Raw genomic sequence first — 16,369 nt, 5'->3', positions numbered from 1 at the left:
GTACTGTATTCAGTTGTTCAATGTTACTTTTTTCAGAATATATTTTAATATTTATCAAAACATTTCTGAGCTGAGTAATAAAAGTTGCTAGTTTGTATGAATTTGGTTTTGTTTCTAATTTTAAAATAGATATTCAGATCTTGAGACTACATCTTTCCCTAACAAATTGCAAACTTTAGTGTGTGAAGAAAGCCAATCTAATTACTTTGTAACTGCCCTTGCAACACAGAAAATGTTGCAATGGGTATTAACATTGAATACTCACTGTGCTGCACTAGTTTTAAAAACTCTGAGAGCCTTATTGGCAACCTCGTGTTCTATAATTAGCATCAATTACTGTTCAATTGACCACAGAAAATAAAGGTCTTGATATGCCCTCATGCAGAAGATGAATAAAAGCCTTTCTTAACATATTACTCGTAAGTGTAGTGTCTATTTCTATTAGGATTCCTGGCATGTGATGCAATCACAGGAAAAGAATGGACCATTGACTGCAAGAGCAACCTTTCCTGTATCATGATGATCTTCAGATTTGTCAGCAAGGGCAAATACTCTCAACTGAGACAGGTTCCTTTACAGCTGGAACAGGTCAACTGTGCCTTCATTTTTGAGCTGCTCATAAGCAATGGCATAAAAGTCACATTTGCTGGTTTTAAGTAGCTCCTAGTTATATGCATGAATTGTTGTTATTTTTTCACCTCATCCTTTGTACAGTGCAGAATAAAAATAAAAAGCTCTTGGGAAAATTTTTTTTCTATAATTTCCCATTATCACTAGTGAACATTAACAAATCTCTTGTCTGGGTTATTAAAAGAAAGTCGGGAGCTACATAACCATGGAAACACAACTTCCAGCCCCCTCAAGCACATGACTACTCCAAGCCATGACAGGCAAAGCCCTGGCAGCAGGAGCATATGATCCATTGGATCTGCTGACATTCTAGGCATTAAATTTTGCTTGAAGTTATGTACAGTGGAATTTTTTTATTATTAGATTTGGCTTTTTAAAGGAAAATACAAAACCATAAAATGATAAAGAGGTTTTTCCATTAACTCAAATGAGCTTTCTGTGTGTTTACCATGACCATTAATTTATGGGCTATGCTGGCACCTGAGGACCTGACCACAGATCTATTTTGTTTTGGGTATTTGAGCAAACACACAATGAGACACAGTTCTGGTCCTAAGGAACTTCTTCTGACCACATCTTTAAATACACACTATAATGTCATCATTGGAAAACCGAGTTGCTTTACTGACTCTATGCCTAAGGATCCTAAGGATGCACAGAAAGTCTGCCCTGGTTTTAAACGCTGAGTCTCTGTTTCCCATGTACCACTGTTGCCTCAGCAACAAAGCTGCACAGTTTTCCTCAACGAGAGACGCGTCTCCTGCTCTGCTGATCAGGTGCTTTTTGCAAGAACATATTTCACTACAAATTTAAAAATTGTCACTATCATACTCTTTTCACTCCTCCATAGGGAAGACTACAACCAAAGATATTCACCAAAATATCTTGGGAACAGCTGCTATCTTCCCCAGCCAGGTACTCAGAGTGGTGACAGAGAGGTGTTGAAGCACAGTGTTATTGCAACACTTCTACTGTAGTTAAACCTGCCATTTCAGCATTTTCGTTCCCAGAAAGTTCAGCTTCCACTAGGAAGTTCCTGACAGACGACCCTGTGAAAGGCTGTTTACAGAATAAGGGTATCTTCCATATCTAAAATTGGAGAGAAGATCTTGTTTGGGAATAGCTTCAAAGTTTTCTGCCCCTGTTGAAGCAATTCTTAATGTACTCAACACAGCAAAATCATCTTTGCATTCTAAGAGCTCCCTAGTCCTAGCACATCCCAGATCTTGAGAGGGACTGTATCATACTGCTGGGAACACTGGATGCCACTCCCATGCTCACTGGGAAGGCAGGACGTCCAGAGGCAGGCTCAGACCCAGCACAACCATTCATTGGCACTGCCAGGAACCCCACTCTTTTTTCCTTCTGAACACACCTTCAGCATTTTTAACAAGCACAGATTTCACAGTATGCATATTATTTATCAAATAATCTTCAAAGACATGTGAAAAGTTTCTCCTTGGGGAAAGAAAAGAACTGCTCATGATGCTGGATGATCATGTTGCTTACAGCAGTTTCACAAGGGTTTATTAGTGCAGTGGTGTGAGCATACAAAAACCAGAGCAGAATATTGACACTGTTTTAAACAGAAACATCCCAGCAGTACCCAAGGCCTCCTGCAGGCTTTAGAGGAGGAGGGGATTATGAGGATTGGAGATTTCCTGAGCTCCATCTGCTTTCTGTGCTGTGAGGAGTGAAATGCCAAGATCCAAATTGGTGACTGTAGGTTTGCTTCATCATCAGGGTCCTGTAATGGGATGTCCTCTGTGAAATTTGACTAAAGCTTTGCTTCCTGGGCTGTACATACACATAGATATATTCATACATGCTTGCTGGTCACATCCCTTCCAAGCAGAACCCCACTTGCTCACAGAAGTTCCTAACATAAGATTGTCTCACCAAAAAGGTAAATATTTGGCTCTAGGGGCAGCCCATGATGCCTAAAATATCTGCTTGAGATTTCTGTGCTCTCACAGTGCTGCTGAAAACCTGCAGAGGGGAAGTCACTTGGCCTACACTCAAGTGTCCATGCAGGGTAGAAGAAATCACTAGGAAATATCAAGGTTGTTCATTCACTTGTCATCTAAATTACTCAGCCTTCTTCTGAGGATGAGAACAAAATGGGCCAGGGCTGCTGTGCTGTGTATTTTATATTTTCATTCAGAAATTAAAGCAGAGACTCAAGAAGTGAAAATCCTGAAAACACAACACTGAATAATATTCCAGGCAGTCTCGTGCATCAGCATGCTTTGTTTTCCTCTTGTTAAAGGCAAACCACTCTAAGTTAAGAAAGCAGGATCTAAATGTCTAGAAGGAGACCAGGCAACTGGGTACCTGCTCTTCCTGTTTGAATGCATTTTCTGAAGCTAAAAAGTCTGTTTATATAACTAAATCTGGATTGAGCCCACTAAGTATGAAAGTCTTGTATCATAAATGACAAGTCTAGCAGATCTAATGCAGTGTGAGCTGCTCAGTTCCCAGGTAACTGTGATCTTCCACTGCTGCAGGCAGACCTGCTCTGCTGTCAGTGCTAGTTCCCATGTCAGCCAGCTGGAGAAACTCCTTGGACATATCACACTACCAGCTGGAGTGCAGGAACACTTTCCTCTTGTAAAGTTAGAATGTCAGACTTAAACAAACATAGTTGTAGCATTGTCAGGAATCCTGTCCAAAATGAGCAGATGTAATTACATCCACCTGCAAGAGCTCCGTGCCAGCCCAGTTCAGAGAGGCTTCTGCTCAGGACCATTACTGAGCCAGGTGAGTGTTAGGAGAGGGAGAAGAGCAGCACAGGTGTCCTTCATCAGGCACTGAAACACTGCTTCAGATGTGCAAGGGCAATTTCCCAAGTTACATGTGGTAACTATAAGTAGGTGGGATTTTTTAACCCCATCAGCTGCCTGATGCCATTTTAGTCATCACTCATTATTCTACCTCATCTTAAAATGTCTGCTGCGTCCTCGCAGACTACAGCTGTTAAACTATTTACAGGCTGATGAAGGAAATTTGCCCTCCCTATTCTCCAAAGCAGCTACCTTTCTTTTCTTTATCATGCTGCATAAGCATTTTACTTGACTATTAAAAAAAAGGCAGGTAAATACCCGTTCTTTAATTAAGTTCATCCCAGCAGTCACAGAAAGCTGTCGGAGTTATTACAAGAATACTGTCTTTTTGCACAACAGAAAAGCAAAATAAATTACCCAGTATTGTAAGTTCAAAGTTCCACGAAGCATAGTCACGAAACCCAAGTTTTTTGGACAACTCTTCATCATTAAATTGTTTAGCACAAATTGAAAAGATAACAGGAGAGCACCACTACTGCCCATTTTAATGTTGGCAGTTTCTCCAGGAATTGTGCCATACATGGGTGCCCTTATGGTAACAAAGCACCCTTAGGGAAGATGTGGGAGTTCATATCACTCCTATTATTCCATGCAACTGAACAACTATAGTTAGGCATCCAGAGAGATTTGGGCTGAACATGAAGGGCATGCTATGATTATAAGCACTTATGGGACAATACTCTTGGAGAATAGGTAGGCTAGATTGGTTTTGAGTTCTTGAGATTCTTAATCTATATTTAGGCAAGATTTGAGTGATCAAATGTCTTTAAAACTGAGGCTTAATGGAAAAAAACCACATTATAAAGACTATTTGCTTTATACTCTAAGCCTTCTTGTCTGGATGGAAATCCAAAAAAAATTAAAAAACAGAGAATTTAAAACAAAGAACTGAAGTAAAACTTGTCTCTTGGTCATGCTCCTTTATCTCCACAGATGCGTTAGGTACCTTTTCATTTGTGAAATTTAACTACCTGTGTATTTTGGCTTGATCCTTGAAATACCCTATTTTATTTTATAGACCTTACATTTACATCACATCAGCATCAACTGCATCATTAGGGCTCCAATGCTGTCAGAGCTTGACTTGGCCAGTATAGTCATAGGTTTGGCAACAACACAGTTTGAATTCAGAAATGTTATATAATCCCAAAAGTAAATTATTTAAATACATTCATGCTCATATATTTAAATAATTACTCATATGCATGATGTAGTCCATCATACTAATGAATAAAATATCAGAAGGCATCTTGGAACACTATTTGGGTTTCTATTTATAAGGACATTTATGTGCCTTAATATATATATATTAACTTTTATATATACATATACATATATTAAACAAAATCTTTGTTTTTCTTTAATCAGCCTGTTGCCACCTGTTTAACCATTTGTATCTTCATCCTGAGTACTATTTAATCATGAAGCTGATGCAAAAGCCATGCCAGGATTGATATTTATTCTACTGCGTAGGAGGCACTAGTGTATGATAATATACCAGGTATCTGACCAGCAGAAGGGAGTGATTCTAGCCCCAGAAAAGTTCTTTCCCCTTCATTATTTTCTGTCTATCATAGGACTGCACAAGAAGTTAAGAGTGTCAAGCCACAAGGCACATGTGAGTGTGCAAATGAGAACTGAAGCATTTGTTGCCATCCTTCCCTGCTTCTGTGTAAGACAAACGACGTTCTTGTTGCTGCCAAAGAGATCAGTCTGTCACTGCTGCACAGAGTGGCTCTTCAGAAGAGCCAAGGAGACCTTACTGGACTCTTGTAGGACACAGTAATGTACCCAAACCTCCAGCAATCTCACAAGGGGTATGCCTATCTTACAGCATGTTAAGAAAAAATCTAACTGAAAGACATTTCCAAGAAACAGAACTTAAAATGAAATCCTAAGGAAGAGCCACAAATTGGAAAGTAAAAAATACATGCTTTTATTCAAGAAATTAGTCATTGTGACAGACCAGAAGGATTGCTGGCTCAAAACATTTCAGGTCCATGTGTGGAGAAAGGTACATAAATAGCCTCTAAGGCCTTCTAAGGGACTTGGTGAGGCATTCTGGGGCCTTACAATCACGAAGGTATCTGTGTCACTCCCATGAAGCACCTCAGTGTCAAAGAGGAGGAACAAAATGCAATAGTGGGTTTGAGGGAGAAAATTAAACGCTGGGTATAAAGAATTATCTCTGTACCACAGCCCAGTGCCCCTCCGCTGCTGAAGGCAGCTGCGTGTGTGACTGGCAGGTGGCCCACTCCAGAGACCTCACATAAATCCAGCACAGCTGGAGAGGGCTTCATCAGCCAGGAGTTCCTGATGCTGAGAATAGTGAGAGCTGGCAGTTCAGATCGTGTTCCTTTCCCTGTGGCTGGGACCACGGCATTAAGCTACACCAGAAAGAGAAGTGGATACTGTTACTATCAGATGCTTTACTGTGTTATCTGCGGATGGGAATCAGTGCCCTTAAAGAGCTTCGTACGTGAGGACCACGCAAAGATAAAAAAACAACAAGTTTCAGAATTTGATTATGCTTAACAGATTTCCAGGCAGACTACAACATCAGACAAAGAAGGGCTTGTACTCCCTTGAAATTCGGGCTATGTGCTCATTTAATTACCATGTAATAATTTTTAATGAGAATTAGAAATTTGGTTTAGTCTTAGCCGCCGAAAAAAAATTCTGGTACTACTGACCTAAACAAAGAGAAGAAATGAAAGAACCAAACACATACTAACAACTGATGTCTGTTTTTTTGCATTTTCCATTCAAACACATCTCATGTTGCTATACGCAAAAAATTTTATGACCACAAGATAATTTTTATCACCATATCTGGTTTTTAATGTGTTAATCCTCATAGCATCTAGTAACAAATGCACAATTACCAGCCTCCAAAGGTTTTCACAGTATGTATTGCCAATAATAATTAAGTTGATAGGGCCTTCTGAATAAGTGACTATCCATATCTGTTGACCCAAGAGTTTAATATTAACTGAGGAGATTCCAACGCCAGTATTCTCCTAGAACACCAATAAATCCTAATGTTTTTCGCAATAAAAATGATGCACCTAACACCGTATATACTGAAATTTCTTGCCTGGATGCCCCAATCTCTCTACTAACCAAATAAAGGGTGTTCAAGAAAGGGGGAAATCTTTGTTATAGGTGTGAATAAAGAGCAAAAGGTGCAGTAATCCAGGCCAGGATCCATATTCTATTGTATTGTTTAAAATAAGACGTCCATTGTTCATAAATATGCCAGGAAACGTTTCCATCTGTAATCAGTCACATAGGTGGAATACATATTCATGAATTTGTTTCATGTATAGCATAAAAAATAATTGCTGCACTTATAAGAGGTCCAGTAAAAAATTTTATTATGCATTGAGTCTAACTCTTACTTAAGGTAAGAATTAAAAGGCAAAACAAAAATCTTGCTTTAAGTCAAAACAGACCTAAAGCAGCTGCTTGCTTAGTTACTGTTATGAGATCAAAGAGATCGGCCCAATTGCACTGTGAGAAGCAAAGTGATTAACATATCTTTATTTGATTGATTAAGCATGGTAAATAGATACTTCCACAGATAAACTGTGTCAGCATGTTAAGCATCAGGCTCTAAGAGAGCAGCAAAATGATCCTACTTATAATTTGTGCTTTAGGAGCAAATGACCTGTGGAAAATCCTGATTCGATTGATTTCAGTGCATAGACTGAAAGCTGTGTTTTACATATGGATGCAAGGATGGAAAATGTAAGAATGGAAGGATAAATAGTGTAAGTAAACATGTCAGCAGGATGGGAAATCCCATTCCAAGAAGAGGAAGATTACATTCAAAATGTTGTGTATACCTTAACTAGTAATTTTATGAGTGTAAATATAGGTCTAACAAGACTCACTGCAATTTTTTTTCACCCATATAAAGCTTTTCAACGCAGCGTAAGAGTCACCCTTCTACAAACAAGCTTTCTCAGGCTCTGGGAATTTTTGAGGGAGGGTATTTTGTTTTTCCATGTGTGTTCATTAGTCTGTTATTTCTCTTTACAATTTACTTGGAATGTGGGCTATCAGCTAAATTCAGATAAACTGATATTTTTACCAGAGTGGCATTTATAACCTATATGTCAAAGTGCATGATCCAATAGCAGTTTAGGGAATTTTCAAATATTTACTTGTATTGCTGTATTTTCTCCTGTGTATGTGCAATGTTAGGAACATATGCCATTATTTATTTTGCACTGCTTGACACCAAATCTGGGGGGGGAAAGAATGAGAATTTTTTCTTATTTGCTCACTCTAGCTACTGATATTTAAATGCAAATTATCTACTGTTTGCTCGATTGTTATTCTTATCTCCCTGAACCTTGTCTTTCTTGTATCTCCCATTTGTTCTGCTTTACTATCTGTGAACTGTCTTTTTTTAATTACTACAGGCAAATTCCCTCAAATCTGTTCTAAGATGTACAGTAGTAAACATTTTCTTCTGTCAACTGGTAGAGCCATTCATCTACATTTCAAGTCTCATGCTGCTGGAAACTGGAAAATAATCAGAGGACTTGTTTATATATCACTGTTGTTCTAAAGTTCAAACCATTATAATAAGAAAGTCCTATCCAGTATTCATAGAGAAAAAATATAAAACAGAAAATATGGACATATTGGGTATTCAGAAGACTGAATCTCAAACAATATTGTACCGGGGGAAGCAAACAAAAGCAATTTTGAAGTTCAATATTTCAGAAAATGTAGAGGATGAACAGCAGACAAAGGTCTCTTAGTCACGTATCTTTTTTTTTTTCTTGTGCTAAAATCCAAAATCATAAGATTGAGCAGAGAGCCAATGCCATGAAAACAGTATGGTTTTTTAGACTTAGGAATGTACTGCCATAACTGAATTTCAGTTTTCAGTGAGAAAATTTTATTGGAAACTGACATTTCTGAACACTTGCAAGATGGAAAATATACTAGCAACAGCATGCACAAGGGCATGAGCTTGATGATGGATTCTTATGAGTTTTCCCAGATTGCTTTATAAAATGTTCAGTAAAACTGTAGACAAAACTAAAGGGATGATTCTTCTTATTACAGACAACACAAATTTAGAAAATAAATACTGACCTTAACTATTTGGTACTGGTTTTATTCTTTTATCTGAATTTAGTGTTCATGGAAAATGCTAAATCAGCAAAATTTTTCTATGTTGAGAAAAATGAAAACGGATATAAAACAGCTTTCCATGCATAGCCCCATAAATGCCTTTTTACATTAACAGACCTTCCTGATTGGGTTTTTGTGTGATGTGGCTTTCCATAAGATGGTTCTCCTCGAGTGGAATTGTTTCTCCTATTGTGACCTCCAGAGGTCCCTTCAAAGTTCAGCCATTCTGGGGCTCTGTGAAAGGGGAATAAATGTGTTGGTAACTTTCTGAGATGGATACCTGTGTACTGTGGTCTCCTCAGAGCCTGTTAGGGTTTGTTCTTGCAGATCACAGAACTGCCAAGAGATTTTAACAAACTTCCCTCCCTTACGACCTGTCAAGTTCAGACCTCAGTACAGGAGAGCCATTTAAGCCCATGAGTAACTTCAATGTATAAGCAGTGCCACTAAATCAAGCCTACAAGGTTTTTACTTATTTCTTTAATGGGCTATTGATTTGCTTAAAATTATGCATTTGTGTTTTTACCCAGGCCTCAGCTTTGTCCTGTTCTTCCTTCAAGCTTAGCCTCAACACAGGCACTGGCTGTTCAGCGGGGTCAAGTACTAGGGTTGAGTGCCCCTCATTTCCTCGAATTAAATCTTTAGGTTATTTTCTTTCTCTTTATATTTGTCACTGCTTAAACTTCAGTACCTTTCTAAGCAGATATTCCTCTCAGTGTAATGCTGTTAAGTCCCCCCAGAGAGTTTCATTCTTCACTGCTATTCCTGGCTCATTGCACATAGAGCCTTGCAGCTGAGCAGAGTGCTTACCCCTGGACAGGGTTGGGTTATTTCATCAGCAGCTTGTATGGGGTTATTCTTTGTAAGGTCAATATTTTTGCCTGTGGCCAGGGCAAATCCTCAAATGTTATTTAAATTCCTTCCATTAGCTTCTTTCTCCTATAAGTTCAGGGATATACTTTTCAGTCTGGTTCTTCTAGCAAATGCATTGTTTTATTTAAATGGGAAAAAAGGGAATTTGAGAGTGTATTATCACTTCATCTTTGTGTATGGATTAATAGCTCAGTAGAAGGATTAGCTAGAGAACTAAGGACCATGCCACCTGAGACACACTGGAAGTTTCTTTGTAGTCAAAAAATGTTTCTATAAACCTGGTCCTCTGGGGCTAGGTTTTTCTCCAGCTTTTGCTGTTTTAAAACAAAATTATCTTCCATGACTCCTGTAATATTGCTATTGACTTGCAAATAAAGTAATTCATAAAAAATAGTCCTTGATTTTAGTCACATTGAGAGTGACTAAAATTATTATTAGTTATTTTCTTTTTCACAGTATAAACTTATGCTTTAGACCTTGGTTTTGCTCTCAGTTAAACACATGTGTTTTGAAAAAATAACTACTAAAAATCCCAAAATCTAATATTTTCCATTTGTTGCCCAATTGCTAATTTATTTTTATGTAATGAAGAGCTGAATAGTAGACAATTACTTCATTATGTCTCTGAAGAAAAATAGCTTATGAAGTATGCTGGAGCATTTGTTAGCTAGGGAACAAGACCTTAACAGGGCTGGGATACAATCAGAACCTGACAATCAAAAGACAATACTTCATAAATTTTCTACAATATTTTTCCCCAGAAAATTACTTTAAAAGGAAGTTCTAATCTTTCCTTTTTGAATTGCCTCAAATCCAACTTCATTAATTTTTTAATCATGTAGAATAGGGATCTCAGTCAGAATCTTAATACTTCCACTGCAGGTTTTGTGGTAGTGCCAGTCTATTTTCTCAGGAATTTGTTCAGATGTTGTAGGAACTGGCAACAGTATAAAGCATATCACTGGGCAGGTCACAGTGCTTATCAGCCATATTCAGGGTTTAGATGACCTTTTATCAGTGCAAATTATGTTGAATTTAATCTTATTAGAAATTTCAGATGCAGTGGTAATAGGTCACTGGTGAATTGTATGGACAGTTTGTGTAAGAGAGAGGTTTCCTCTCTCTTTTCATTATATCTAATACAGACAGATGGACAGTGATTGTGCCCAGATCAGATTTAAACAGAATGAGCTGAAGATGAGGCTTCAAAGTCCGGACCTGAGTTATATAGGTTTGGTTTCAGTGATCACATTCTCCAGGCTTACTTTGTAAGCTCTCTGACAATCCAGATCAGTAACATTTTACCCTTATGATGTTCTTCCCATCTCTAAAGTAGAAAGAGAAGAATCAGGGGTTTAGTTTGGACAGGTCCTAAGTGTGACTCCCTAGGACTAGATGGAAATTTTAATATATGCATTTCATATTTTGGGGAATTAAAATATCACTTTTTGTTTTTCAATCACCTTTAAATCCTAAAAACTGGCTCTCCATTTCCAGTTTCTTCTTGGGCCACCTCAATGTATTTTTGGAGCCCATTATCATTCAAGCACTTAACATTTCCTTGTTTTCTTCAGTAATCTGAAATATGGATTAGATTTCAATTAATATGTTAATATTGTGCCAGTTTCTTTGAAGAGCGACTCTAATTTTTCATCAATTTTTGTCCTTATGTGAGTTTGTAGTGAGAAAATAGATGCCTGGCTAGTCAAATGCATGTTAAAATACAATGCTAATAAAGATGGACTATTGAGCTGAAATATGCAACTTTCAGATGTCATCTTAATTTCATTTTTCTTCTCTGCAGCACCCTTTCTTGGTCCCATACCACTAATCTAACTGATAGGCTCAAGACTCTTGGGGTTCACTGATGGTGTTTTGCAAAAGAACCACTTCCAAGAACACATGTACATGAATCAGTTGGGTCTAAATGCAGTGAAGATTAGTGTCTTCCTTCTGAAAACTGGCTTAAGAACAGAATTTCATTTAGAGAGAAAAAATACAGTATTTTACTATAAAAAAAGGTTTTTATAGTATTTTAATGCATGAAAACTATAGTGGTATTAAGTCTTTTTAAATGGAAATAATGTTTTGTGAGACCTCTAAAGGGGAGGATAACTTAAGTGAATATTTTGCAACCTCTATTGTCTCTATGAATGAAAAGAAGAAGTCTAGTGGCAGCCTAAATAAATATGACTCAAGAGGTTATTGGGATCAATACAAAGTTACCAGTACTCCTATCATTATGTCAGAGGGATGCTTAATTCCTTTAGCAGAAGAGAGCACATTTTATGAACGCTGCACTTTACAGCAACACAAGTACAAGAAAGAGTCACCACATTTCTACTTCGTTATGCTTTCAACTTCAACTAGAAGGCCAGACATTTTTACTATATCTTAACTAATTTGTGTCAAGAATATTCACAAGCCAGCTATTTCAAAATGAAGGCTTCATTGCTTGAATGCCTTGCTCACTTTACTTTGGGTTAACTGCTTCACAGAATCTTGGTTACTCTTTCTTGATATTCATTAAGTGCTGCACTATAACCTTGAAATGAAATGGTCAGGGGGGAAAGGAAGGCCATAAATTTGTTATAAAACTATAATTTTTAAAGTCCAAAATAAAAGTAAAATAATTCATTGGGGCAAATCAAGGTTTACTTGCTTTTGATAATTTCCATTTTTTCTTCTGGCCCTTTTCCAAAAGGAAGTAGAACGCAGCAAGAAATAAAGAATGCTAAATGTTGAAGTAGTAATCGTATTAAGCTTTGTCAGTCAGAGCTCATTTTTTCTTAACTTTCCATAATGCCATTCATCTGAATTAATCAACTCATGGAGTGTGGTTTGTGTTTTAAAAAGAGCTTCCCTCTCTCCCCCCCGAGATTCAACTCAGAAATTGGCAATTGAAAACAGATACAGAATGCATTAGTGGGATGAAGTTGGCTGCCTCAACAAAAAAGTCAGATTGACACAACAATTAGGCAAGACTCTCAAGTAGTTCCTGTGTCAGATACAGCTTCTCAACTGGATTTGAAGAGGGGATGGCATAAAACCACACTTGCTAGAGATGAACCTGGGATCAAGGGGATCGAGCACTTCCTCAGCCATTTTGCAGATGACCCCAAGCTGGACAGGAGGGTAGGAGGGTTCTGCAGACAGATGTGAACAGCTTGGATTGGTGGGCCAAAGCCAATTGCATGAGGTTCAACAAGGCCAAGTACCAGGTCCTGCATTTGGGTCACAACAACTCCGGGCAGTGCCACAGGCTGGGGCAGAGTGGCCGCAAAGCTGCCTGGTGGAAAAAGACCTGTGGGTCTGTGCTGGTCATGAGCAGCTGAACATGAGCCAGCTGTGCCCAGGGGGGCCAAGAAGGCCAATGTCACCTGGCCTGTATGAGTAACTGGTGAGGCCACACCTTGCATCTTGAGCTCAGTTTTGGGCCCCCCACTCCAAAAAGGACATTGAGGTGCTGGAATATGGCCAGAGAATGGTAACAAAGCTGGTGAAAGCTCTGGAGCACAAGCTTGATGAGGGGCAGCTGAGGGAGCTGGGGGTGTTTGACCAGGAGAAAAGGAGGCTCAGAGAGGACCTTACACTTCCTACAATTCCCTGAAAGGAGGTTATAACCAGGTAGGGTCAGTCTCTTGTCCCAACAAGTAATAGAACAAGAACAAATGACCCCAAGTTGTGGGAAAGGAGGTTTAGATTGGATACTAGAAAAATTTCTTGCCCAAAAGGATTGTCAAGCATTGGAACAGGCTTGGAACTTGTAAATGGGAGTCACCATCCCTGAGGTATTTAAAAGTTGTGTAGAAGTGGAACTTACAGACATGATTTAAAGTCTGGACTTTATAGTGCTGGGTTAAGAGCTGGACTCAATGCTTTTAAAAGTCTTTTCCAACTTAAACTATTCTGTGATTCAGTGATATTTTCTTAGCAACAACATTGCAACATTTCATTTACATAATTAATTCAATTCCTCTTGCCACCTGCATAAAATGACAAACAACTCACAATAATTACCCTGGAGTGGTGGGTCTCCAGACTAACACAGGTGAAAATCATCTGAACTGAGGTAAAATACTGAAGGATATTACTGAAGGTAAGGAGGGTTTATATGCATTTCTTCCAGCATTTCTTGTATCATTACAGGGATCATTCGCAGTCAGTGCAAGGTTTTGTCAGTAATTTTCAATACTTTCTTTTATAACTGTAGAAAAAGATATTTTCCCTGCTACAATACACACCTCTGCTGAGGAATTTTGCTGCAGAACCTAATTGCTATATTACGTTCTCCATCACTTCTGTGATACTCCAGGGAAGAACAAATGAGAAATTTATAACTGCAAAAGGAATCTTTTCACCCCTTTGGGCAGCTAGATCTTGAAATAGTTTTAAATGGTATTTCAGGCATTATTACTTTAGCAGTCATCCTCTTTCTAACCACATCTGGTACCCACACAGCACTTGCCAGTCCATCAAAAGAGTAGCCCTTTTTCAACTTAAAACAATCTAAAATGAAATAGTTAGGAGTGTTTTCATTAGGTCTTTATTACAACTCAATTAATGATTCAAAATTATACTGAGCTAACTAGCAACATTTTAATTCTGTCAGACCCATGAGGTTTTATCTCAAAATGAAATTCATACCAGAATTCATTTGGGTGAACTCAACAAGCCCATTAAGTTTCAGTTGTTTTAGTAACTCAGGAACCTGGTGTTGTTTTTCCAAATTGAATTTCATTTTTTTCTGCACTTACACTGTGCCACAGTTCTCCCTGAACTGGCCTTATCTGGTGCAAATCCAAAAACACTCTTCTTCTCAAGCCTTATGATAGAGTATTTAGAACAAAACAAAATATATTTCTGGTTCAGCACTAGTGAGATCACCAGCATAGTGACTCAAAAAGAGGACAGGTAAATGCTAACTATTCAGGAGAGAAGAATTCATGGCTTTGTGATAGTGCAATTCTTTTGTGCTTGTTTGGTTCAAATCTTTGCTGCAGGAAAATCACCTACTCAACAGAGAATATGCATTGTGTCCTTGAATTCATCTTACTCATATGTATTGGAAACTCTCTGTGCACATCCGCCCTCCATGATGTTCTCTAGCACTCCTAACCCAACCTTTCAAAAAGCCTACAGATCATCTCAGGCTTCAGAGAGATACTGTTATGTATTTCTAGTAGTTCTGATTATTTTGCTACCTCTTCCTTCCAGATTATTTGCCTGAATTGCCAATTGGACTCTTTGGCTCAGATTCATCTCATCCATATTTAGAGATCTAATATATGTAAAATCAATGGAGAAAGACAAACAGTTCCTATAAGCCATTGGTGGCTTGGGTGGACTGAGTCCTCCCCAGGGGTGCCATTCCTTCTCCTCTGTCAGAAGAAAGATGCTACAAAGACTGTTCATGACATGGAGACTCCTGAGCAAGGCACATAAAGTTACATGCAATGCTCCACACATGAATTCTCACACCCTCACATGACTTCAGTTTCCACTGGGACAATAAAATTGGGCTTTGCTTTGAGAGAGTTTTTGTTATATTGTAACACCATTTGTACTTGATGCTTTGGGCACATCTTTCTGCATGGTATTATTCCATTACCTACAACTTGTGGATTATAAAACAAGACAACCTGATGTGTAATATTATATCATCAAAGTGGTGATGAGACCCAGGCAAACAGATGACATTCTTGATTTTCTTATCCTTCACAAGTCTTTTGCTTTAATTTTCATATCAGTATTGTCACAAAGTTTAAAGATCTATTTTCTAATGGCTTCTTAGCAGAACAAGTATTACACTCTAATTGATAGAGCTCTTTCCCGTTCAACCCAAACAATCAAAATGGCCATATTAAAATTTCTAACTTCAACTTTTCTATGGTATGAGAAATAGTTTGAAGTAAAGAAGCAAAAATCCTTCTCTCTTATCCTTTCCAGATGCACTTAAAATTATAAGAAATAACTTGCATGTTGGTGGTAACAAAACAATCTCCACATACAGAATTGTACTAGTAACTATCTGAATCTGGGAAAAAAGGATGAGAGGATAGAAGGAAATGCTCACACCACAGAGCAGTGCTGCTGCAATTTGAAGCCTGAAGGAACAGGAAAAAAATGTTCCATATACCCCAGAGCCACTCATCCATCCCTCAGCTGAGCTGGGGTGGCAAATGTAGGGTATGAATTCATACCAGAGATGGATATTATTCTAATCAAATCAAATGGAGATGAAACTGATGCCTAACTTTTGCATTCAAACCCTGAAAGTCCATCAAAAGAGTCACAGCACTGACCCCAGGTGAAATCCAATTTCTTTTTCATCACACATCTTTAATTTTATGGACAGTCCCTATTCTTGTTCCTGTACTGTCTGAGTGTACTTAGCTAAATTTATCTGCTCCTTCTTCATTATCATCAGGAAAGATTCTTTTTTATTATCTTTCACTTAACATCATTTTACCCTGATGAAAAATCCCACCTACATACATTCTGTGAAGCCTGGCAGTGCCTGTTTACATACCATGCATCTTTTCTCTCCGACTAATAAAGTGCTGTCACCAACCAGGTTTTGCATCCCATCTGGCATGAACATAATACATTAACTACTTAACCTGAGTCTACAGATAACAACTACTCTTCAGAATTATCTAAATATTATTTAATATTGTCATTTATACTAAAATTGAGTGGTAACACATTCCAGGCAATACTTGCTGGGGTAATAAATGCTTCTGGTGTTAGGACTGACGGGGACAACAAGAGGCCATAGGACTTTGCATATTCCCAGAGTCCTCATAGTGTGTTGGAAACACTGCACTTAGGATGTCATACTGTGAGCAGGAAATGAAAGGGAAATA

Source organism: Vidua macroura, chromosome 5, assembly GCF_024509145.1.
Source record: "Vidua macroura isolate BioBank_ID:100142 chromosome 5, ASM2450914v1, whole genome shotgun sequence".
NCBI lineage: Eukaryota > Metazoa > Chordata > Aves > Passeriformes > Viduidae > Vidua > Vidua macroura.
The sequence above is the reverse complement of the archived record's forward strand: the minus strand, read 5'-3'. Positions refer to the sequence as shown.